At 41.6% G+C, this 24,982-nt stretch overlaps 1 protein-coding gene across 7 annotated transcripts in view; it reads left to right on the top strand.

Moving 5' to 3' along the window:
- The window catches only part of LOC122561800 (guanine nucleotide-binding protein G(I)/G(S)/G(O) subunit gamma-7), a 313,573-nt gene that overhangs the window by 90,758 nt on the left and 197,833 nt on the right, over window positions 1-24,982 (top strand). The window lies entirely within an intron of this gene.

Raw genomic sequence — 24,982 nt, 5'->3', positions numbered from 1 at the left:
AGTCTCAAAATAGCGCGTGCCCACACACACAGATTATCTGGGGATGAGGGGTTTAGGGTGCACCCCTGTCTGGATTCCAGGGCAAGTGTTGGGCAAGAGAGAGAGAAAGGGTGGGAGGTCAGTCATTTGGCGACGGTGCCTGGGCTCCCATCGATGTCTAGGACTGTTCTCTGCAGCATTTCAGTAAGCCGAATTCACTTTTAATCATTGTAAACAAAAGATGCAATCGGTATTGGTAACACCTCTTTGATGTAGTGTTTCTATCGAGACCTTGAGATCTTCTTCAGATAATCCGAAATTTGGATAATTGATATTCGGATAATTGAGGTTCCTCTGTAATTGCTAACTCCCAAAGAATTGTTAACTTCCAATGCATTAGTTGCTGGCATGGTGGAAAAATAGAGGAAAACCAATTTTGTAAGCTGTCAGTCTACATAGAAGACTGAAAATATCTTCTGTTGGATGCTTGAAGAACTGCCATAATACATGCACTGAAATAAGGAAGTAATACAGAACTATGCAATTTGACACATTTGTCTTGCCAATGCTAACATTTAATATAAAGTTAAAAATCGCACAACACTAGTTTATAGTCCAACAGCTTTATTTGGAAGCACTAGCTTTCGGAGCGCTGCTCCTTCATCAGGTGATCTGAAAACTAGTGCTTCCAAATAAAGGTGTTGGACTATAACCTGTTGTTGTGTGATTTTTAACTTTGTACACCCCAGTCCAACACTGGCACCTCCAAATCGTGACATTAATATAGCAATATTAAACGTTCAGTTTTTCTAAGGGAGGTGAAATAGTGGAGCAAATTTAAAGGATTAAAGCAGATGATAACTAGATTTAAGAACAGTTAACTAGCAGCTCTCTCTGTCAGTTATTGCTGTGCAGTGTAGAAGAGTTTTCATCAAAAACCTTTACTGTAGCTGTCTCTTAGCTAGCAAGGTTTCATAAGAAAACCATATAGAAAATAAACAGATATCTGTTTCTGTTGAAGTAACCCTGAATTATGAATACATGGCTGAACTCTAACAATTCTAATCTAGTCAGCACCGCAGACACTGTTTACACAGCTTGAAAGGGGTTTCAAGCTTTGTTTAATATCTCTATTACCTTGTAATAAGCTGATCTTTGTGGTTTTCAGTGCACAGAAAGGGTGTTTACTTATACAAAATTAAGTTGTCTAAAGTAGATAAATGATTTTCAAATTGATGCCACAAATGATTATGATTAATGACAACTTTATGATAAGTTAATAAGGGAAGTGCATTTCAATGGGAATAATGAATGCATTATTTTTGGCGTCCTAATCCCTCTAAGAGATCATGAATCACTGACTCCATCAAAATTGCAATGAGAGTGTTGAATCCCCCACAATAGAGCCTGCAAGATCAAGATAGCTGTCTACCAATGCCCTCATCACTTGTTGGTGAAAGTTTCAGAATTGGAAATGGGAATCCTGGAACCATGGCCAGTCTTCCATTTTTAAGGCCTCCTGATTTGCCAAAAGTTTGGGCTTCGGAAGTTAGCAATCATATGTCATCAGAAACTGCCATGAACCACTAGCTCTGAATCAGCACTCGTGAAATAAAGACTGTCATTTAAGATTGCCGTCAGCATGGTACAGATGCAGGTTCTATCTTATAGAATATAACTGTCAGATCTTTGATCCTAATTTCTGTTAGTCTGTTCTATTTTTGTCAAGTTTCCTCATTTTGTCTCCACATTTTAGCATCCACCTGTGAAATAAATGAACACTTCAGATGTCCGTATAAATTCTATAGCATGAATATTGTGTTAATGAATTAAAATGAAAACTATGTATAACTTTGAACTGGACTTTCCTGTAGGCTCACCTGGATTGTTAGAACTAGTACACCAATAAACCAGTCACTTAGACAAAATAATTTCAATACAGATAATCTTTAAAATTAATTTATTCCATTTTTGTGTGTGCTGTAGCTGAGCCAAATATATATTGTATATATTATATAAGTGTATATTATATGTATAGGCTGTTTGACAAACTTAATCCTGTGCTGTGTACTTGAATTGAATCCTGTGCCATGTGCTATTCAGCAGCTATGGGAGCAACCTGTGCAATGCTGGAACTGTGTTGGAGATATCCAAGGCAACTGGGGAGTTATCTGCAGATATTTTGATTTCCTCTAGTTCTTTGGAGAAATAAGTTAACTCGTTCCTCTTCTGCACTTTTACAATATATTAAATATAGATATTTTCTAATCAGTTGTTCAGAGATGTTATTATACATCTCTGGAGCAGATGGGACTTGACCCAGGCCTTCTGGCTCAGTAGTGGCACTGTGCCACAAGTGTTATGTATATTAGTGCTTCTAAGTTGGAACTGCTGCTGCTGTTTTATTCTTCAAATGTATCAGTATGAACAAAAACCTGGCTCTGTTAGCCTGAAAGCTTTACAGTTGCTCAAGTTCTCTATTGAAATTCGGGTGCAACAAGATTCATCTACCATAGTATGTAAATTGGAACAGTAGTGGCAATTTCTTAATCTCTAACTCTTGATCTGTACATAACCTCTTCCAATATATAGTGACTGATATTCTGGATGTTTGTTCTATACAGAACTAGTTTGACAACAATGATATAACAAATGTTAATCAGTTAGTAATGTGATCTTTTCCTGCTTCAGTAAGGCAAGAGCTTTGGGCAAAATGCACAAGTTGTGCCACTGAGAATTGTATTCATGCAGTGATGCACCAATTGGCAGACAAGTGGTAAATTGTTCCTGACGCTTCTGACTATTGGCAGTACCCGGAAACAAAAGTACTGTTAAACGGTCTGCTGTAATTTTCCAGCTCTGAACAGTTTGTTCAAAAAGAAGTCATTTTTTAATGGTCATTGTTAATAATTCTAACAAATTTATTTTTAACATAACTTTACCATAATAAAATTGTCCCAAGGGTCTTGACAAGAAAGTTATAAAACAAAATATGACACTGCACCACATACAGAGTTATCAGCACAAAAGCAAAAGCTTGGTCAAACAGGCAGCTTTAAGGAACATCTTAAAGGAGGAAAGTGATGTAAAGAAGCAGGAATATGTAGGAAGGTCATTTCAGAACCTGGGTCTAGACCACTGTGACCACAAATCGAGATTGATCAAAGCTGCGCTTCTCGATCTTTTTCGCCACTGTGACCCTAATTTAAGTCTTGAACATTGTCATGAACCCTCACCGCTGGAACCCATTACTCAGGAGGCAGGAATTAGAGAAATGCTGACATCTCAGAAGATTGTGGGCAGGTGGAGACTACAGAAATAAGAAAGGTGAAACTATGAAGGAACTTTGAAAAGATAGATGAGAAATTTTAAATCAAGATCTTGCTGACTAGGAGAAAGTGTAGGTCAGTGATCACAGGGGTGAGATAGATGAATGGAACCCTGAGTTTACAAAGAGTTTTGTATGACTTCAGTTTAATGGAAGGTAGAACATTGGAAACCATCCAATAGTACTTTGTAACAGTCAATTCTAGGGATAATGAAGGCAGGAATGAGACAACAATAATGAAACGCTTCTACTTTTTAAAAATGTAATATAAGAATTGAAAAAACATTGTAAAATCCTTAAGACTTTATCTGGACATAGTACAAGCATGCACATTCCAGCTTTCTCATAATTGTAACATTTCACTGAGTTTCTTATCATGTCATCATTTTGTGTATATTTTGATTGTATTTATGCTGTAGACTTATGCCTATAAAAACTGGCTGCAATTATTTGTTCAGATTTGATTAGAATTTGTAGTTGGCTAGAATTTATAGCGGATACTGGTGATGAGAGGACGGTGTATAACTCTGTATCACTAGCTGCCTACATATCTGATTCTCTTTCCTCTAAGTATTTTCCAGAATCTGGTCAAGGAAATTTGGATTCCTGATGCAGGAGCAAATAAATAGCTTTCAGAGTGGAATCTCAGCTTTATTTTAAATCCTCTCTTTGTTCTTATTTCTGTGCGTGCAGTGAAAGTTTTCATGATGAACAGTGTCTGTGAAAATTTGCCTCTTGATGTTAGTCTGAAATTTCTACTTCACTACTTCATTTGATTTATATGAAGTTAACGCCTCTAGTCCTGTTAAGCATCCAGACAAGCTGATATTCTCATCACAAATGTCTTGCAGTTTAATGGAACCTCAATAGAATCTGTGTGAGAAGTATAGTGAAGAGAAGCACAGAATTGCACAATTGTTACAGCACAGGAGAAGGCCATTTCAGCACTTTGTTTCTGCACAGGATCTTCAACATATATTATGATTTAGTGTCATTCACCTATCTTTCTTACATACTGTTTTAGTTGTTTCTATTCAAGTAATCATCCAATCCTGAATTCCCTCAAAATTGATGCAAGTTTTCAAAATCATTCCACTTCAATTGATTCTGCCTCCTGCATGCTTGCAAGCAGTGCATTCCAAATCCAAGTGAATCATTCCGAGAAAATTTTTCTCCCATTACATGTGCCCCATGATTGTACTGCACTCTAAATCTGTGCCATCTTGTTTTCAATCCTTTTATGAGTGAGAATAGCTTCTCCCTATCTCTTCTATCCAGACCAGTCATGATTTTGAAAACTTGCATCAATTTTGAGGGAATTCAGGATTTAACCCAGTTACACCGAATATTTCTCAGTCTGTGAGTGGAACTTGCAGTTGCTGGTATATCTGTATCTGTTGCCTTTATCCTTCTGGTGGTACATTGGAAATGCTGTCTAACGAATCTTGGTGAATTTCTGGTATGCAATTTGTGGACTTGTTTGTTCTGACTGGTGACAAGCTTCAAGAGACCAGCATGGTGGCTCAGTGTTTAGCACTGCTATTTCACATTGCCAGCGATCTGGGTTCAATTCCAGCATTAGGCGACTGGATGGGGTTTGCATGTTCTCTCCATGCATGGGTTTCCTCCAGGTGCTCCGGTTTCTTCCCAAAGTCCAAAGATGTGCAAAGTGGATTGGTCATACTTCATAACCCAGTGGTGTCTAACAATGTGTAAACAAGGTGGGTTAACCATGCTAAATTCAGAGTTACAGAAACAGAATAGATTGCTCTTCGCAGTGTCGGTGCTGACTCAATGGGCTGAATGGCCTCTTTCCGCATTGTGGGGATTCTATGATTCTTGAGTGTTTTTGGAGCTGCACTCATCCAGGCAGGTGGGAAATATTCCATTACACTCCTGACTAAAGCATTGTAACTTGTTGACAGGAGGTGAGTTACTAGCTGCAGGACTCCTAGCATCTGACTTGCTGTTATAGCAACAGTATTTATATGGCTAATCCAGTTCGGTTTCTGGTCAGTGGTAACCCCCAGGATGTTGACACTGGGGGATTCAGTGGGAATGCAATTAAGTATCAAGGGTCTATAGTTAGATGCTCTCTTGTAGAAAAAGATCGTTACCTGACACCTATTTGTGTAAATGTTACTTGCCACGTTTCAGCCGAAGCCTGGATATTGTCCAGGTCTGTTTGCATTTGGACATGGACTGCTTCCATACCTGAGGAGTTGTAAACAGTGCTGAACATTGTGCAATCAACAGTGTATGACCTGCTGTGTTATGGATTAGACCAGACCCCCTTAAAATATTTTAATAAGGTAGTCTAGACCTGGATGTAGGTTTGCTCATGAGCTGGAAAGTTCATTTTCAGCGAGCAAACCTACATCCAGAACCTCAACCTGAGCTAGAAATCTTCTCAAAACTCGGTTGTCTAGACCCTAACTTTTTCTTGTTTCAAAGGCAAATGTAAAGTGCTGTGTTCCAGATGTAATTTGATTGGTCAAACTACTCAATGTTATACAAAACACAAAACACCCTAGTTAAAATACAGCAACAGAAAGAGGATCTTGGAATAATTTAGCTTTATTGGAATACTTAACAGAATAATAGACTATTTTACTACTAAACAGCAACTGTTCTAATACAGCAATATCCCATAAACACACCCTTGACAAAAGGCAAATTCAGAAATCAAAGTTGTCTCGCATGCAACTTCAGCTGCCCAGGAGGAAAAACATGTAGAGAAAACCCAAAGAGAGAATGTAGTACCCGGGAGAGATTCACTTTCCTCCAACCATGCTGAGATCCCAGCAACAACTGCTGCTGAAGAAAACTAAATATTCTGGTTTGTGAGAGCTGGACCACGACCATTCAAGCTGCTTCTGTTGTTTATTTTGGTAATTTTGGTAGACTGCTTACTACCTTTGCCTTAAAATATCTCCTCAAAATCAGAATCATCTGAACTTGGTTCTTCACTTTGTTGTAACCAGAAACACCTTCTTCTTTGGCTTTTCTTTCCCATCAAAATACCTTCTGAGCATATTCATATGACACACTCTGAAATTTCTTTCTATCCAGTGTTCTTATCAAATAATTCACCTCACTCATTTTTTTTTAATTAATAAACCTTTAAAGGTTCACCTACCACTGAAAGTAACACCAACATTTTATCTCCTCGAGCAAAACTACAATTTTTTGATTTTTCATCTATTTTCTGTTTCATCATGTGCTGTGCTACTTTTAAATGCTGTCTAGCCAAATCACCCACTCTGTTTAATCTTACCCTAAAATTTGACACTGAGTCCAAATATGTGGTCTCTGAACTCTGACTCACCAATTTCACTTGAATTAATTTCAGCGGTCCTCTCACCTCTTGCCCAAAACCTAATTCAAATGGACTGAATTTGGTAGGTTCATTTGTGGCATCCCTAATTGCAAATAGTACAAATGGAATTCCTTTATCCCAATCCTCTGGGTAGTTTCAATTATTAGCCCTCAATATGATCTTTAAAGTTTGATGCCACCATTCTAATGTACCCTAAGTTTCTGGATGATATGCAGTGGATTTGAATTGTTCTATTCCCAACCTTTTCGTAAATTCATTGAATAATTTTTCTGTATAATTTGATCCTTGAACTGATTATCTCTCTGTGTGTATTAAATATATAGTAAAAGAATTTTAGTAATTCTTCGACAATCCTTTTAGCCATGACACTGCATAATGGAACGACATCAGGAAATCTAATGAACACATCCATTATACTCAACAAGTACTCATTCCCACTTCTGGTTTTAGGTAGATATTCTACGCAATTAGTTAAGACCCTTGTTAAACGTTCCTCATCTATGTGCGTGGGAAATCATGTCTCACAAACTTGATTGAGTTTTTTGAAGAAGTAACAAAGAAGATTGATGAGGACAGAACAGTAGATGTGATCTATATGAACTTCAATAAGGCGTTCGAGAAGGTTCCCCGTGGGAGACTGATTAGCAAGGTTAGATCTTATGGAATAAAGGGAGAACTAGCCATTTGGATACAGAACTGGCTCATAGGTAGAACTCAGAGGTGATGGTGGAGGGTTATTTTTCAGACTGGAGGCCTGTGACCAGTGGAGTGCCACAAGGATTGGTGCTGGGTCCTCTACTTTTTGTCATTTACATAAATGATTTGGATGCTTATTGGTCAGAGTATTGACCAATTGGGAGGTCATGTTGCGGCTGTACAGGACATTGGTTAGGCCAGTGTTGGAATATTGCGTGCAATTCTGGTCTCCTTCCTATCGGAAAGATGTTGTGAAACTTGAAAGGGTTCAGAAAAGATTTACAAGGATGTTGCCAAGGTTGGAGGATTTGAGCTATAGGGAGAGGCTGAGCAGGCTGTGTCTGTTTTCCCTGGAGCGTCGGAGTCTGAGGGGTGACCTTATAGAAGTTTACAAAATTATGAGGGGCATGGATAGGATAAATAGACCCCTTTTCGTCCGCTTGACTCCTCGTTTAAAACTGGTCTTACTCTTCCAATATTCCTCCAGGGCCCATTCTGTTCTTAGCTGCCTGGACCTATGTACGCTTCCCTTTTCCGCTTGGCGAGTTGTACAATTTCTCCTGTCATTCATGGTTCACGAATCTTGCCTTTCCTATCCTTTGCCTTCAATGGGACATACCTATCCTGCACTACCGTTAGCCTATTTGGCAGCACAGTGGTTAGTACTGCTGCCTCACAGCGCCAGAGACCCAGGTTCAATTCCCGCCTCAGGCGGGAATGTGTGGAGTTTGCACATTCTCCCTGTGTCTGCATGGATTTCCTTCCACAGTCCAAAAATGTGCAGGTTAGGTGAATTGGCCATGCTAAATTAGGTGAAGGGGTAAATGTGGGGAATGGGTCTAGGTGGGTTGCTCTTCGGAGGGTTGGTGTGGACTTGTTGGGCCGAAGAGCTCGTTTCCACACTGTAAGTAATCTAATCTATCTTTGAAAGCCTCCCACATACCAAATGTGGACTTCCCTTCAAATAGCTGTGTCCAATCCACATTTCCCAGCTCCTGCCGAATTTTGATATAATTTGCTTTGGCCCATTTCAGTACTCTTCCTTTAGGACCACTCTCATCTTTGTTTACGAGCATTCTAAAACTTATAGAATTGTGGTCACTGTTCCCAAAGAACCCCCCCCCCCCACCGCAACTTCTACTACCTGGCTTGGCTCATTCTCCAACACCAGGTCCAATAAGGCCCCTTCCCTCGTCGGACTATTGACATACTGCTCTAGAAAACTCTCCTGGACATCTCTTACAAATTCTACCCCATCCAGATCTCTGACACTAAGTATATCCCAGTAAATGTTGAGAAAATTAAAATCTCCCATCACCACTACCCTATTGCCTCTACATCCTTCCATAATCTGTTTACCTATTTGTTCAACTGCTCACTGTTGGGATGCCTGTAATACAGCCCCAACAATGTAACTGCACCCTTCTTATTTCGCAGCTCTATCCATAATGCCTCACTACTCAAGTCCTTCATAATGTCCTCCTTTACCACAGCTGTAATATCATCCCTGACCAGCAATGTAATTCCTCCCCCCACCTTTTATTTCCCTCCCTGTCCTGTCTGAAGCATTTATGTCCTGGAACATTTAGTTGCCAATCATGCCTTTCCTGCAACCAAGTCTCTGTGATTGTAATAATATCATACTCCCAGACATCAATTCAAGCCCTAAGTTCATCTCCCTTACCCATTATACTCCTTGCATTAAAATAGATGCACTTCCGGCCACCAGTTCTTTTGCATTCATCTGCTCTCTGGAACTATTCCCTTTAGTAATGCTGACTTCATGATCTTTACAGTATATAGTTTCCACCTCGCTCTCTACTTCTGGTTCCCAGCCCCCTGCCACATTAGTTTAAAACCTCCCCAACAGCAGTAGCAACAACTCCCTAAAGGACATTGGTTCCAGTCTGGTTCATATGTAGACTGTCCATTTTGTAATAGTCCCACCTTCCCCAGAACCGGTTCCAATGCTCAACAAATCTGAACCCCTCCCTCCTACACCATCCCTTAAGCCACGTGTTCATCCTGCCTATTTTTTCATTTCTACACTGGCTAGCATGTGGCATTGGTAGTAATCCAGAGATCATGACCTTTGAGGTCGTCCTTTTTAACTTCTCTCCTAGCTCCCTGAATTCTGCTTTCAGGACCTCATCTTGTTCTTTACTTATATCGTTGGTGCCTATATGAACCAAGACAACTGGCTATTCACCCTCCCCTTTTAGAATGCTCTTGAGCCAATCGGTGACATCCCTGACCCGAGCACCTGGGAGGCCACTTACCATCTGGTAGTCCGTTTTCAGCCACAGAACTGCCTATCTACTCCCCTTACAATAGAATCCCCTACAAGTCTTTTTTCCTGCCCTTCTGAACAGCAGTGCCCGCCAAGGTGCCGTGAACTTGGCAATTGCTGCCCTCGCCTGGTGAGCCATCTTCCCCCAACAGTATCTAAAATGGTATACCTGTTTTGGAGAGAGATGACCACAGGGGACACCCTCCTACTCTTTTTCTGCCTTTTGGTCACCCATTCACTGTCTCCCTCAGCAATTCTAACCTGCAGTGTGACCAGTTCACTAAACGTGCTATCCACGACCTCCTCAGCATAGTGGATGTTCCACAGTGAGTCCATCCACAGCTCCAGAGCCGTTATGCGGTCAAACAAGAGCTGCAGCTCCCACATCAAGCAGGAGGAACATGCTATGGGCCTGCGATCCCCTGTCATTGTAAGCTTAGCTTTATATCAACTAACTAAAACCAAACAATGCACTTAAATATATGAAAAAGAAAGAAAAATTAAAAATAAAAACCTTATCTTACAGAGCCCTTTTCTTCTGGTTAGAGGCGGGGGGATGGGGGTGGGGTGGGGGGATACTGCACGAGTAGTATCATGGGTTTAGCCGCTGCCCAAATAATATACTAAGTCCTTTCCTTCCTGGCACCCTCATGATCTCCGTGCCACCTCCGCTGTGTCTCCAGCTGCTCCCGGACAGGAAAAAGGAAGTGACCAAGTTGATTGATGAAGCAAGGGCTGTTGATGTCATATACATGGACTTTAGTAAGGCGTTTGATAAAGTTCCCTATGGTAGGCTGATGAAGAAGGTGAAGTCGCATGGGGTCCAGGGTGTTCTAGCTAGGTAGATAGTTGAGCAACAGGAGACAGAGAGTAGTAGTTGAAGGGAGTTTCTCAAAATGGAGAAAGGTGACCAGTGGTGGGGCTACAAAATAAGCCAAGTGGCTTATTTTTAAAGTGAGGCCATACTGTTTTTTTTTATTTATAAATCTCCAATACAGAGTGGTGAGTGAAAACATAGGTGTTAAGTAATCCTGGAGCAGTGTTCTTAGTGCAGTAAGACAGTGCTATTTTCTGAGTGAGTAGATTGTTAAGGTACAAAGGTGGCATTTAGTAGAATGATGTGCTCTTCCTGTTGGATGTGGGAGATTAGGGAGAATTTCAATCTTTTTGATGATTATGTCTGCAGGAAGTATGTTTAGTTGCGAATCATGTCAGATCACATGGATCAGTTGAAGCAGCAGTCAGAGGCAATGAGGAACTTGCAGGAGCCAGTGGGTGTGAGGGATGGCAGTTTCAGGAAGGGAGAAAAACTACAGACAGAGTCAGGTTAGATGGGTTACTTCCAGGAAAGGTAGGAGGGATAGGCAGGTAGTGCAGGCTATCCCCATCTCAAACAAATGTGCTGTTTTGGAAACGTAAGGGTGATGAACGCTCGGGGGAATGTAGCACCTACAGCCAAGTTTCTGATACTAAAACTTACTCTACTGTAACGAGAGGTACGTCCGGTTCCAAGTGATCAATTGTGGTAGGGGAATCTAGTCAGAGGCACAGACAAACATTTCTACTGTTGAAAATTAGACATCCAAATGGTGTGTTGCCTCTCTGGTGCCAGGATCAAAGATATCTCACTGAGGGCACAGAATATTCTCAAAGGGGAGAGGGACCAGAGGAGGTCATTGTACATATTGGAACTGACAACGTCAGAGGAGAAAAAGATGAGGTTCTGAGGACAGAATATAGGAAATTAGGCAGGAATTTAAAAAGTAGTTCATCAAGGGTACTAATATCTGGATTACTCCCGGTGGTATGAACCAGTATGAGTAGGAATAGGAAGATATAGGAATACACAGTTGACTGTGTGGCTGAGTAGCTGGTGAGAAGAATTCACATTTTTTGATCATTGGAATTTTTTCTGGGCTAGATGTGACCTGTGTAGATTGGTACCACCTGGGTAGATGGATGAATTGTACCTGAATTGGAAAAGGACTAATATACGGGTGGAGAGATTTGCTAGAGCTACTCAAGAGGATTAAACTAGTAGGGGTGGGAGTGGGTGGAGGATCCCAGGAAGATGATGAGAGAAGAGATCAGTCTGAGACTGGTGCAGTTGGGAAAAACACACGAACAAAGCAAAGAATGAGCTAGGAATGAAAAATTAAACTGTATTTATTTCAAAGCAAGAAACCTAACAGGTAAGGCAGATGATGGTTGGGAACATCAGCCTGGGATATCATAGTGATTACTGAAATGTAGTGCAGGGTGGACAGCACTGGCAGCTTAAGGAAGGATAGAAAGGGGAGGGAAAGGGAGGAGGGGAAATGGAGTTTTTGATAAGGGATAACATTATGGCTGTACTGAGGGAGAATATTCCTGGGAGTACATTTAGGGAACTTATTCCGGGGGAACTGAGAAATAAGAAAGGGATGACCACCTTATTGGGATTGTATTATAGACTCCCTGACCCAGTAGTCAGGAAAATTGAGGAGCAAATTTGTAAGGCAATCTCAGTTATCTGTAAGAATAATAGAGTGGTTATGTTGGGGCGTTTTAATTTTCCAAACATAGACTGGGATTGCCATAGTGTTGACAGCTTGGATGGAAAGGAATTTGTTAAGTGCGTACAAGAAAATTTTCTGATTCACTATGCAGAAGTACTTACTAGAGGCGGAGCAAAACTTGACAAGACTCGGGGAAATAAGGCAGGGCGGTGATTGAGGTGTTCATGGGAGAGACTTTGGGGCCAGTGATCATAATGCTCTTAGTTTCAAAAACTGATGGAAAAGGATAAAACCGATCTAAAAGTTAACGTTCCAAATAGGGGGAAGGCCAATTTTGATGGTATGAGGCAAGAACTTTCAAAAGTTGATTGGAGGCAGATATTCGCATGTAAAGGGATGGCTGGAAAGTGGTAAACCTTCAAAAATGAGATAATGAGAGTCCAGAAACAGTATATTCCTGTTAGGGTGAAAGATAAGAATGGCTAATGTAGGGAATGCTGGATGACGAGACAAATTGAAGTTTTGGTCAAGAAAAAGAAGGAAGCATTTGTCAGGTATGGACAGCAGAGATTGAATGAATCCCAAGAAGAGTATAAAGGCAGTAGAAGTATACTTAAGAGGGAAATCAAGAGGACAAAGAGGGGGAATAAGAAAGACTTGGCAAGGAGTGTTGAGGAGAATCCACAGGAATTCTACAAATACATTAAGCTCAAAAGGGTAACTAAAGCAAGAATAGGGAACCCTTAAAGATCAGGAAGGAGAAAGTGAGGATGGTAGATGCTGAAATCAGGGTCGAGAGTTTGGTGCTGGAAAAGCACAGCAGTCAGGTAGCATCCGAGGAGCAGGAAAATCGCTGTTTTGGGCATAAGCCCTTCATCAGGAACCTTGTTGAACATGTTACTGAAGAGCCTGTAGATCATGTCCACTGCACTGCCTTCATCAACACTCTTTGTTACTTCTTCAAAAAAACTCTACCAAGTTAGTGAGACACGATTTCCCATGCACAAAGCCATGTGGACTATACCTAATCAGTCCTTGCCTTTCCAAATCCATGTAAATCCTGCCCCTCAGGATCCCCTCCAACAACTTGTCCATCACTGATGTCAAGCTCACTGGTCTATAATTCCCTGGGTTTTTCTTATCATCTTTCTTAAATATTAGCACCATGTTAGCAAACCTTTAGCCTTCCAGCACCTCACCTATGGGTATTGGTGGTACAAATATCACAGCAGAGGCCCAGCAATCACTTCCCTAGCTTCCCACAGTGCTCTACAGTACACCTGATCAGGTCCTGGGGATTTATCTATCTTTATGCGAGTCCAGCACATCCTCCTCTGTAACATGAACAATTTTAAGATGTCGCTATTTATTTCCCAAAGCTCTGTAGCTTCCATATCCTTCTCCACAGCAAACACTGATGCAAAATACTTATTTAGTATTTCCCCCATTTCCTGTGGTTCCAAGCATAGGCGGCCTTGCTGATTGGAAATCAACAATTGTAATGCCGGTATTTAAAAAAGGAGGTAAACAAAAGATGGTGAATTGTAGACCTGTTAGCTTAACGTCTAGAGTGGGGAAAATGCTTGAGTCTATTATCAAGAAAGAAATAACAAGGCATCTGAGTAGAAATTGTCCTATTGGGCACACGCACCATGGGTTCATGATGGGCAGGTCATGCTTAACTACTCTCCTCTCTGAAGACTTTACGAGCACAGTGGTCAGCAGGGACTCAGTAGATGCCATGTATCCAGATTTCCGAAAGGCATTCGACAAGGTGCCGCACACAAGGCTGCTGCCATAAGGTAAAGATGCGAGGCAATGTATTAGCATGGACAGAGGATTGGTTAACTAACGAGAAGCAAAAAGTGGGGATAAATGAATGTTTTTCTGGTTGGCAATCAGTGACGAGTGATGTGCCTCAGGATTAGTGTTGGGACTGCAATTATTCACAATTTTCATAGATGGTTTGGAATTGGAGACCACATGTAATGTGTCAAAGTTTGCAGATGACACTAGTGGTAGAGCTTGTGAAACTTTGCAAAGGGACATAGATAGTTTAAATGAGTGGGGAAAGGTCTGGCAGATGGAGGACAATATTAATAAATGTAAAGTCATCCGTTTTAGTAGGAATACCAGTAAAAAGGACTATTACTTAAATGGTAAAAAAATTGCAGCATTCTGTGCAGAGGCACTTGGGCGTCCTTGTGCGTGAATCACAGAAGGTTGGTCTGCAGGTGCAACAGATAAGTAAGAAGGTGAATGGAATTTTGTCCTCATTGCTAAAGGGATTGAGTTTAAAAGTCGTGAGGTTATGTTGCAGCTGTACAGAGTGCTGGTGAGGCCACACCTGGAGTACAGCTTGCAGTTTTGGTCTTCTTTCTTGAGAAAGGATGTACTGGCACTACAGGAGGTGCAGAGGAGGTTCACTAGGTTGATTCTAGAGTTGAGGGGGTTGGCTTATGAGGAGAGACTGAGTAGGCTGGGATTATATTCATTTGAATTTGGAAGAATGAGGGGATTCTTATAGAAACAGATAAAATTACGAAGGGGAATAGCTATGATAGAAGTAGAGAGGATGTTTCCATTGGCTGGTGAAACTACAATAACGGCACAGCCTCAAAATTAGGGGTAGCAGATTTAGGACTGAATTGAAAAGGATCATCTTCACCCAGACGATTGTGAATCTATGGAATTCCCTGCCCAGTGAAGTAGTTAAGACTTCCTCAGTAAATGCTTTTAAAGCTAAGATAGATAAATTTTGAAAGTAAAGGAATTAAGGGCTATAATGAGAGGATGGATATGTGTAGCTGAGGTCACAAAAAGATCAGCCATGATTTTACTGAATGACGGAGCAGGCTTGAGGGGCCAGATGACCTATTCCTACTCCTAGTTCTTATTTCTTATGTCTTTCCCCAGGATAGCAGAATCCAAAACTAGAGGGCATAGGTTTAATCATAGAATCTGGATTAGAGTGGTGCTGAAAAAGCACAGCAGGTCAGGCAGCATCCAAGGAGCAGGAAAATTGATGTTTCGGGCAAAAGTCCTTGGCCCTTAATCATAGAATCCCTAAATGGAAACAGGCCATTTGGCCCAACAATTCCACACCGACCCTCAGAAAAGTAAACCACTCAGATGCACTCCCCTACACTATTACTCGACATTTACCCCTGACTAATCCACCTAATCTACACATCGCTGAACCCTATCAATAATTTGGCATGGTCAGTTCACCTAACTTGCACCTCTCTGGATTGTGGAAGGAAACCGGAGCACCCGGAGGAAACTCACACAGACACTGGGAGAATGTGCAAACTCCACCCAAGGCTGGATTTGAACCCAGGTCCCTGGCACTGTGAGGCAGCGGTGCTAACCACTGAGCCACCATGCTGTCCCAAAGGTGAGAGGGGAAAGATTTAAAAGGGACCTAAGGGGCAGCTTTTACATGCCGGAGGTGGTGTGTGGACGGAATGAGCTCTCAGAGGAAATGGTGGAGGCTGGTACAATTACAATATTTAAAAGGCATGTTTATATGAATTGGACTGGTTTAGAGGGATATGGGTCAAATGCAGGCAAATGGGGCTTGATTCATTTAAGATATCTGGTCAGTTGTGCCAAAGGGTCTGTTTCCATGCTGTACACCTTTATTACTCTATGATCAGCAACCTTGCTGCACCAGCACTCCACCCTCACACTATAGCGTAAATACTGCCCCCGCCTCCCCCCCGACCTCTCGTTATCATCTCGACTTGAAATGTTAGTTTATGATGCTTGACTTGCTGTGGTTTCCAGCATTTTTTGTTTTCATTCAGTAATGTTTTGTGCTTTGACATGCGATTTCCTTACTCTTAAACGACCACCTGCTGGTAATTCATGTGTTGCCTGCAACACTTCCTTTCCGTAACCCACCAATAATACAACTTAATGAACTTCTGCCCATTTCTCATCTGCCTGAATAAGTGATGGTCTCCATTTCCTCATGAAGATGTCATTTTTAAGATAGTAACATTCCAGGATACACTGAGATTCTTTTTCTGTGTATGTTTTTTGATACAACTGCATAAGTTTTTTTTACCTTTCTTTTGTAATTCAGTTATCTTCTCTGAACTAAAAATATCTACTCTGTCCTCCGCCTGTTCTTGTTTTTTCTTAACCATTTGATCAGACATGGTCTCTGACAAATAAACTTTATTCTTTGACTTCCTGTTTCTGCCTGTGTCTTTGTGACCTTGTTACCGCACAGTCAGGAAAGTCCCAGGATATACAACCTGTAAAATCTCAGTTGCCTGATTGTCCACTGGCTTTTCAACTATAGTAGGCAACACTCCCACCTGTGATCCAGCTGTATCATTTCCGAGGACAAATTGTATTCCTGAAACTGAGAATTTCTCTATTATTGCTACAATCATGTCGCCACTATTCACCGGATTTTTCAACCCCACTTCATATAATGGAACACTGTTCTTCTTATCATGCATTCCACATGATATTGCCTTTTCAAGCAATACCTTCTGAATTACATATCCCCACATCTCGCAATTGAAGCTTGACTTGCTCCCATTTCTCTTAAAATTTAATTTTCTTGATCCTGGCAAATACGAGTAAACCTTAACCCCACAAATAAATTCTTTAAGGAGATCTCGCACTTTATTCTCAACCAACTCCTGACCAGGTTGCACATTCTGGTGCAGCTTTTTAGCTTTCACTGTGCTTTACTTTACCACTTCAACAAGACTCATTGGCTTATCCTGTTTTCCTACATCTATCTTCCTCGTGCTTTTTCTAAACCACCAACACTGTGACTTAATGTGGTCTGCTTTATTGCAGTGAAAATGTGTGAGCTTTTTTACTTCTCTTGCCCCCTCATAGGTTTCCTTTGTATCCAGTTTTACCCATGCAGACGAGCACCCTCTAACTCTCTCCCTCTCTCTCTCACACACATGCACACTCACTCAATCACTCACTTACTCACTCACTCTGTCTCTGTCTCTATCACTCCCCCCACCTACTCACACCCATATTAATCTATGGTGTGAATTTGCATTTGCAGATACGTTCTATTTTGTTCAAAACTGGGTAAAAACTATCTTTTCTGTCTTTGACGAGATCTACATTTCCCTTATCTCCTGAGGACTTCTCTTTTTCGCGAATGTTTTATCCCTCACAGACTGAAATTGATGTCAGAAGCTAAACTTTGATTTATGAACCAATTCATAATCATCTGCCATTTCTGCTGCTCATGTTGCAGTTTTAGCTCTCTGCTTTTCCTGTGGGTTCTCACCATTTCAAGAAGTGAACTTTTGAACTCCTAAATAGTCGTGTCTCTGATCTACTTTGATCTATTTTCAATGCCCATATCCACCTATCAAAATTGCTTTGTTTGATCCTTTCAAACTATATGTGACCAGGGTCCTCCTCAGATTCCTGAAGCATTGGTAGGCTTCTGGCACAAGTTCATATGCACTTAAGATGGCATTTTGCACCTCTTCATCCTCTTCTGATAGTGATGCAAATACCACACTAGCCCTACCTATCAACTTGTTTGGATTAACAATACTCATATGGTCACCGGCCATTTCATTGTTTAGCCACTTTCTCAAATGAAATGAAGAGGGCTTCTACACCCTGCTGAAGCGTAGGCAATGCTTTTGCATATTTAAACAGAACCTCACCAGGCCTTTGCCTCCAACGGGTTTGCAAGTCATCACTGTCCTCCTCTTGAAGCCTACCTTCTATCTTTGTCTCTATCCTTTTAAGTTGACTTTCTTTTCTAACTGCCAACTTCTGAAGTTCAAATTCTCTGTTTCTGCTTTTCTTCTCTCTCTTTCTCTTTTTCCTCTGCGTCCTCCTCTTGAAGCCTACCTTCTATCTTTGTCTCTGTCCTTTTAAGTTGACTTTCCTTTCTAACTGCCAACTTCTGAAGTTCAAATTCTCTGTTTGTGCTTTTCTTCTCTTTCTCTTTCTTTTTTCCCTCTGCTAGCGCTATTCTCTCTTTTTCTCCTTTTCCTCTGCTTTCAATCATAATTCAAACTGTTTTATTTCCTTTTCATGCTCAAACTGCTTCATTTTTAACTGAATTGTAGCCATTTCCAAAGATTCCAATGGCATTCCTGACAATTGTAAATGCTGCATGATTGCGTCAACTATTTCCCTTTTTTTTTACAGATACAGAAAACTCCAACTTCAGCTTGTTTGCCAATTTGGAAAGCTTTGCCTTGCTCACTTCCTGTCAAACTCCCAAAGTGACTTCTTTCACTCTCAGGAAGCTCTTAGTGACTGAAAGAGACATTTTTCACAAGGCACACCCTGCTTAAAACAACCAACTCAACACCTGAAATAAAAGACAATAACACTTAACACTATCTTTGAGTACAGTAACCCTAAATCAAACGTGGAATTAGAGATTTTGTTCCTGACAAGAGCTAATTTGTTATGGACCAGACCGGACTCCCTCAACATATATTAAGAAGGTAGCCTAAGCCCTAATGTTTTCTTACTTTAAAGGTAAATGTTAGATGCTGTGTTCCATATGTAATTCAATTGGTCAGACTTCTTGATGTGAAGCTAAAAACAATTTATTCAAATACTATAATTAAAATACACCAAAAGAACAAGGAATTTGAAATAACAACTTTATTGGAAAACCTAACAGAATAATAGGTTATTTTATTACTATACAATATAGTAATTGTTCCAAAATAGTAACATCTCATAAACACACCCTTAGCAAAGGCATATTCGAAAAACAGCCACCCAGGAGAAACACCATCCAGAGAAAACTCAGAGAGAGCAAGCGAGTTGCAGCCAGGAGAGATTCACTACCTTCCACCTCTGCTGAAACCCCAGAAATAAATGTTGCTGAAAAAAATAAAAATCCTGGTCTGTGAGAGCTCGACCCCCACCCAGTCAGGCTGCTTCTATTGTTCCAACAAGCAGAGAGTTTACTCCTAATTCTCATTGACTAGTTTTGCTAGGACTCCTTTGTCAAAGGAAGTCAAAGACATTCTGACTTCCTATCAAACAGCTCATTTGTCCATGTTTGAAGCAAGGTTATAATTAGGTCAAGAGATGAATGGGCCTGCCCAAGCCCCAAATGAGTTTCAGTGAGAGATAATTGCTTTGCAAGGTTCTCATTCTCATCCTACGGACAAGTCCTACGCATACATAAGATCTGTTAAGATGAGCAGGAACACGACGGACACGTGAAGGTGCTGAAGAATACCCTCATAAGAACAGGATACGATGCTCAACTCATTGATCGCCAGTTCTGACATGTCACAGCGAGAAACCATAATGACCTCCTCAGGAGACAGGCACAGGATGCAACCGATAGGGTACCCTTCGTTGTCCAGCACTTCCCGGGAGTGGAGAAATTATGCCATGTTCTTCACTGCCTGCAACACATTATTGATCAGGATAACCTTTGTTCGCAGCAAACTGCCCAGCCTTCAGGACAACATCGACCACAAAACCATACAACCCTGTCATGGCAACCACTGCAAGACATGTAGAGTGGCATGGAAACTGCCATTGCATGTGCAGACACCACCCACCACGTAAGCGGCAGGTATTTATGTCACTCACCCAACATTGTCTATCTACACTGCAGGCAAGAATGCCTTGAGGCATGGTAATTCGGCCGAGGATCTTTGGGTGACCATCCTCCAAGACAGACTTCTGGATATGCCACAATAACCGGGCAGAGGCTGATTGCCAAGTTCGGCACCCATGAGGAATGGCCTCAGCTGGGATCTTGGGTTCATGTCACACTACAGGTGACCCCACTACAGTATACTCTCTCTCTCTCTTTCTCTCCCCCACTCACTCACCCACTCATCCACTCACACATACACATAGTATCTCTCACTCAAGCAGACCCTCTCTCATACACATACTGTATCTCAGACAAAGACATACAGCACTCACACTCTCACCCACGTGCACACCCTCTCACAGCATATGCTCTGTCACATTCATGCACACAGTCTATCAAGCACGTACACGCACACACTCTCACACTCTCCCTCTCTCCCCAACACACGCATGCACTCTGACTCACTCTCACTCTCACTTAGTACAGCCCTCACACTCTCACCCACGTGCACACCCTCTCACAGCATATGCTCTATCACATTCATGCACACAGTCTATCAAGCACGTACACGCACACACTCTCACACTCTCCCTCTCTCCCCAACACACGCATGCACTCTGACTCACTCTCACTCTCACTTAGAAGCATGGCATTCCAACTGGAACTCTATCAACAGATACATTGACTTGGATCCCATTTACCACCCCCTGAGAAAAAGAACAGGAAATGACATCACCATGTGAAATGACATCACCACAGGAAATCCAAGAAAACTCAAACATATAAATAGAAAGTGGCTACACCACCAGTGTTTCATCTGGAGGCTCACTGAACATGTTACCTAGAATGGTGACGAAATGTCTGAAAACAAACCTTCCAGCTCAGCAAACAAACCTACATCCAGAATCTCAACTTGAGCTACAAATCTTCTCGAAACTTGCTAGGAGTGGAGAAGATGTTTCTACTAATAGGAGAACTTGAGAACTTCTTCAATCAGAAGGAGATAAATCTGTGGAACTCATTGTCCCAGAAGATTATGGAGACAAGTTATTGAGTGTATTTATGGCAGAAATAGATAGATTCTTGATTAGTAGGAGAACCAAGAACCTATCCATCTCAGCCTTAATTATGCACAAAGATTCTGCCCCCATATCTCTGTAGCAAGGAGTTCCAAAGCTCCTCAGTCCTCTGAGAGAAGAAATCCTCCTCATCCAATTCAAGCCCCTTTATTCTGAGACTGTGCCCTCTTGTCCTGGACTCTCCCCTGAGGGGGATAAGCTTCTCAACATTTGCCCTGTCAAACCCCTTACGAATCCTATATGTTTCACTGAGATCAACCCTCATTCTTCTAAGCTCCAGGGAGTTGAGTCCCAACCTGTTTAGCCTTCTCACAAGACTGTCGCATCATACCAGGGATCATTCGAGTCAATGTTCTCTGAACTGCCTTCAATGAAGTACCTTTCCTTAAATAACAGAACCAAAACTGCTTACAGTACTCCAGATGCAGTCTCCATTAGCATCTTGTACAGTTGCAGTTAGACTTCCCTACTCTTTTACTCTAGGCCAACATTCCATTAGGCTTCCTGAGTGCTCTCTTCGCCTATGTGCTTATTTTCTGTGTTTTGTGCACACATACCCCTAAGTCCTTTTGTGTTGCAGCTCTCTGCAGTTTTTCACCACTTAAATAATATTCTGTTTCTTTGTTCACCCTTCCAAAATGAACAACTTCGCATTTTCCCACTTATGCTCCGTTTGCCAGCTTTTTGCCCACTTTCTAAATAGCTCTCCGCAAACTGTGTCCACCTCACAACTTTCCCTTCCAACTATTTTTGTGTCATCTGCAAATTTGGCTATAGTAAATTAATTTATTTCTTCCATATCATGAATTGACCTTGTAACAGCTGCATTCACAGCACTGCTGCCTGTGGAATTCCGCTGGTCAAGATACTCCAACTTGTAAAAGAGCTGCTTATCACCTTTCACTGTTTCTTTCCCATTATCCAATTCTCTATTCATGCCTGTATACTAACTCCAACACTTAGACTCTTAAGACATACCCTTTTCTGAGGTACCTTGACAAAAGGCTTCTGGAAGTCCAAATAGAGCACATTTACACGTTCCCCTCTATCCACTCCAGTCGAAATAAGGTTCCCCATGGTAGGCTATTGCAAAAAATACGGAGGCATGCGATTGAGGGTAATTTGGATCAGAAATTGGTTAGCTGAAAGAAGACAGAGGGAGGGTGGTGGTTGATGCAAAATATTCATCCTGGAGTTCAGTTACTAGTGGTGTACCGGAAGGATCTGTTTTGCTTCACTTTTGTTTGTCATTTTTGTAAATGACCTGGATGAGGGCATAGAAGGATGAGTTAGTAAATTTGTGGATGACACTAAGGTCGGTAGAGTTGTGGATAGTGACAAAGGATGTTGCAGGTTACAGAGAGTTATAGATAAACTGCAGAGCTGGGCTGAGAGGTGGCAAGCACAGTTTACTGTGGAAAAGTGTGAGGTGATTCACTTTGGAAGGAGTAACAGGAATAAAGAGTACCGGGTTAATGTTAAGATTCTTGGCAGTGTAGATGAGCAGAGAGTTCTCTGTGTTCAGATACATAGATCCTTGAAAGTTGTCACCCAGATTGATAGGGTTGTTAAAAAGGCATACGGTGTGTTAGCTTTTATCCTTAGAAGGATTGAGTTTCGGAACCATGAAGTTATGCTGCAGCTGAACAAAACTCTGCTGCGGCCGCACTCGGACTGTTGCGTACAGTTCTTTTCACCGCATTATAGAAAGGATGTGGAAGCTTTGTAAAGGTTTCGGAGGAGATTTACTTGGATGTTACCTGGTATAGAGGGAATGCCTTATGAGGAAAGGCTGAGGGATTTGAGACAGTTTTCATGAGAGAAAAGAAAGTTGAGAGGTGACTTAATTGAGACATATAAGATAATCAGAGGGTTAGATAGATTGAACTGTGAGAGCCTTTTTTCTCAGATGGCAAAGGTGAGCATGAGGGGACATAGCTTTAAATTGAGGGGTGATAGGTATAGGACAGATGTCAGAGGTAGTTTCTTTACTCAGAGAGAATAGGGGGCGTGGAACGCACTGCCTGCAACAGTAGTAGACTTGCCAACTTTAAGGGCATTTAAATGGTCATTGGATAAGCTGATGGACAAGAATGGAATAGTGTAGGTTAGATGGGCTTCAGATTGATTTCTCAGGTTGGCGCAATATCAAGGGCCAAAGAGCCTGTACTGCACCGTCATGTTCTATGTCCTATGAAACTTTCTCAAAAATACAAATTGGGCAGGAATGATTTTCCTTTTATGAAGCCACTTTGATTCTGCTTCTGTCTGGTTCTTCTCCAGACCCAATCATTTTTGGAAAATTACAACCTATTTATCTACTAACTCTACTTCTTTTAGAATCCTAGGATGCAAGCCATCAGGCCAGGGGACCTATCTGCTTTGAGCCACATTAGTTTGTCTAATATTACTTCTCTAGCAACATTGATGGTACTTAATTCCTCCCTTGTATTCTTTACTATTAATAGGATATTCGAAATAGCTTCCACCCTAAAGACTGGTACAAGATATCTATTTAACTCTTCTGTCATTTCCTTGTTCTTCATAACCGTCTCCCCAGATTCCTGTTCTAAGAGGTCTATGATATCTGTTGTCTCTTTTCCTTTTTACACAGTTAAAGAAGCTTTAATTGTCAGTCTTTATGTTCCTGGCAGTTTGGTCTTGTAGTTCATTTTCTCTGTCTTTATTTTGTTTTTAGTTGTTCTTTGCTGGATTACGAATTTATCCCAGCCTTCGGGACTACCACTGACGTTTTAAAAATGTATTCATTTGTGGGATGTAAGCTTCGCTGGCTGGTCAGCATTTATTGCCCGTCCCTAGTTGCCCATGAGAAGGTGGTGGTGAGTTGCCTTCTTGAACCACTGCCGTCCACCTGCTGCAGGTTGACGCACAATGCCATTTTGGAGGAAATTCCATAATTTAGGCCCAGCGACACTGAAGGAATGGCAATATATTTCCAAGACAGTATTGTGAGTGGTTTGGAGGGGAACTTGAAAGTGGTGGTGTCACCATATATCTTCTATCCTTGTCCTTCTAAATTGAAAAGGTCGTGGGTTTAGAAGGTGCTGTCTGAGAATCTTTGGTGAATTTCTGCAATGTCCTGTGGATAGTACACACAGTTGCTACTGAGCTTATGGTGGATGGCGTGGATGCTTGTGGATGTAGTGCCAGTCAAATGGGCTGCTTTGACCTGGATGATGTCAAGCTTCTTGAGTGTTGTTGGGGGTGCACTCATCCAGGCAAGTGGGGAATATTCCATCATACTCCTGACTTGTATTGTGGATGGTGGACAGAGTTTGGGGAGTCAGGAGATTTGTTACTCGCCTAGCCTCTGACTTGCTGTTGTAGCCACTGTTTATGTGTTGAGTCCAGTTGAGTTTCTGGTCAATAATAATTTCCAGAATATTGATAGCTGGGAATTCATTGGTAGTAACACCATTGCATGTGAAGGGGCAGTTCTTAGATTGTCTCTGACTGGTGATGATCATAGCTTGTCATTTGTGTGGAGCGAATGTGACTTGCCAGATGTCAGCCCAAGCCTGGATATTGTCCAGCTCTTGTTGCATTTGAACAGGGACTACATCAATATCTGAGGAGTTGCAAATGGTGCTGAACATTGTGTAAACATCAGCAAACATACCCACTTATGACCTCATGAAACAGCTGAAGACAATTTGGCTGAGCACCCTACCCTGAGGAACTCCTGCAGAGATGTCCTTGAACTGAGATGACTGATCTCCTACAACCACGAACATCTTCTTATGTGTCATGTATGACTCCAACCACCAGAAAGTTTGCCCCCTGATGCACATTGATTCCAGTTTTGTTCGGGCTCCTTGATGCTACATTTGGTCAAATGCAGCCTTGATGTCAAGGACTGTCACTCTGACCTCACCTCGCCTCTGGAATTCAACACTTTTGTCCATGTTTGAACCAAGGCTATAATAAAGTTAGGAGCTGCGTGGTCCTGGAGGAACCCAAACTGGGCGTCACTGAGCAGGTCATTGCTGGGCAGGTGCAGGTTTGGAGCACTTTTGATGACATTTCCCATTACTTTACTCCGTGCACCTTCCATCAAGAGTAGACTGATTGGGTGGTAATTAGTGTGGTTGGATTTGCCTTGCTTTTTATTTACAGGACATACTTGGGCAATTTTCCACATTGCCAGGTAGGTGCCAGTG

Source organism: Chiloscyllium plagiosum, chromosome 2, assembly GCF_004010195.1.
Source record: "Chiloscyllium plagiosum isolate BGI_BamShark_2017 chromosome 2, ASM401019v2, whole genome shotgun sequence".
Lineage (NCBI taxonomy): Eukaryota > Metazoa > Chordata > Chondrichthyes > Orectolobiformes > Hemiscylliidae > Chiloscyllium > Chiloscyllium plagiosum.
Note: the sequence above shows the minus strand (reverse complement) of the source record. Positions and strands in the feature narration are given on the sequence as shown.